This window comes from Capsicum annuum, unplaced genomic scaffold (assembly GCF_002878395.1).
Source record: "Capsicum annuum cultivar UCD-10X-F1 unplaced genomic scaffold, UCD10Xv1.1 ctg80256, whole genome shotgun sequence".
NCBI lineage: Eukaryota > Viridiplantae > Streptophyta > Magnoliopsida > Solanales > Solanaceae > Capsicum > Capsicum annuum.
Genome location: NW_025890898.1, coordinates 1 through 1396, shown reverse-complemented (window position 1 = coordinate 1396; position 1396 = coordinate 1). Strand labels below are relative to the sequence as shown.

General features: G+C 28.4%; 1 non-coding gene across 1 annotated transcript; it reads right to left on the bottom strand.

The window, feature by feature from the left end:
• Nucleotides 1-1070: 1070 nt before the first annotated feature.
• Nucleotides 1071-1156, bottom strand: LOC124895157. Its single transcript, XR_007051540.1, has one exon. It is a non-coding gene; the product is annotated as a small nucleolar RNA Z196/R39/R59 family (small nucleolar RNA).
• Between the last annotated feature and the right edge of the window lie 240 nt (nt 1157-1396).

Sequence of the window (1396 nt, the reverse complement as noted above, 5' to 3'; positions counted from 1 at the left end):
ACCACCTATAAATTCATCTACGACCTGTAAACTACAACAAAATAATACAATAGTGATCACTAAGCTTCAATTTTACTGAAAATAATTCATATTTGAACGAAATTTTTTACACAAAATAATAACTTGAATGAAAATAAAGAAGATATATGTAACACCCCATAAAAATCATGCATGGATTAGCCTTTAATAGAGTGCTCTTAGACTTAAAAACTTGAAAATTTTTCTAAGTGTAACGAGGACTTAAACTCATTTTCTATTTATTTTGAGAGCAAGATATATGTGACAATATATTTTTTTTGGGTTTATTTTATTATTTTAATTGTAAGTATTGTAATTTATGATATATTACACCAATAAAAATTATTTGAACGTTTAGTAGTTCACTTTACCATTACAATCTTGATTTTGTTAAGAAGTATGATTTTACTCTCATCATCTAGTATGAATAGTATCCCGACAAGCCTCCTTTATTATAATTAATAGACTGTGGAAGCTTATAGTGTATTTACTAGGATGAGTGGTGAGAAAAATACTATTGGCTAATCAAATTATCAGTCAAGCTGTAAAAAAAGTTCAACAAGAAGTCTACAACAACATACCTAATGTATTTCTAAGGGTCTAAGGAGGATAAAGTGTGCGCAGACCATACCACTATTTCAAATAAAATAGACAGGTTATTTCTGATAGCCCCTAAAAATAGTTCACTAAGGCAAATAAAAAACTCAATGATGTTGTCCCAGAGTTTGAGAATGGGACAATTCACTCGTTGGAAAGGGGCCTTGTCGGCCACCACTTGCTGACGACGAAACGCATCATCAATTAAAGGGTCCTCGCCTTGGACTTAGTTGGAAAGATCTTCACTAGTTCCTCGCTTGTTCTCAAATAACTTTTTAATTTTTTCAATTGCAAGAATTAACTCAAGCAAAATTAAAGAAAGATAATGCAAAATGCAAAAATGTTCAATCAATCGAAATGCAAAAATTGAAGAAAGATAATAAAAAAAATGCAAAAATTGAAGAAAGATAGAATTGAAACAAAATTGAAGAAAGATAATGCAAAAATGTCTTAGATGCAATCTCAGTCGAAAGATGGAGATATTTTTGTATTAATCTCTGTTCAATCAATAATTATGAAAAAAAAATTATCATTGATTGCATCAGTGACTAAACACTTAAAACTTTAAACATTACGAGGACTTTACATTTAAACATTATGAGGGCTTTGTGTAAAAAATTTAAAAATTGAAGTTATATGTAATAATAATAAAAGTTGAAATTAGAGTTGAAAAATAGTGAAAACAACAAAAATCTGCTTTCACTTTCTAGAAAACAATTTTGAAATAATTTTTGGAATTTTCATGGCCAAACAACATAACTTTAATAAAGTGAAAAAAAAA